Genomic DNA, 406 nt, shown 5'->3' with positions numbered 1-406 from the left:
CCTCCTAAGCGCGAGACGGGCCCACCTGTCATGCTCCCCACGATGGAGATGAGTGCCCACGTGCGGCCCGTACCGAGAGGGGCCATGCAGAGGTGAGACAGCCAGCAAGGCAGGTCTCTCATACACCCCCCCCAGGCCGGACCCGATGCCTCGCTCTTGATGTGGTCGCCTTATCTCGATGCATCGCCTGCCCTCCCGCATGGAGCTCACGTTCCTGCTCACGGCCAGTATCGGTGCGGGAAAGAGGGAGGGAGGGGGGGGCTGGGAGGGGATGGGGAGGCATGGCAACGTGTTGCTTTATTCCTGTACATAGTCTACAGCCTCCTGCCTAGTGCCGCCCGTCGGGCTGGCGAGGCTCTCAGCGCCGGAGGCTTGTCCAGGGTCTACCTGAAGTCCGTCACGAGGT

Source organism: Guillardia theta (genome assembly GCF_000315625.1).
Source record: "Guillardia theta CCMP2712 unplaced genomic scaffold GUITHscaffold_68, whole genome shotgun sequence".
NCBI lineage: Eukaryota > Cryptophyceae > Pyrenomonadales > Geminigeraceae > Guillardia > Guillardia theta.
This window is presented reverse-complemented; position numbering follows the sequence as displayed.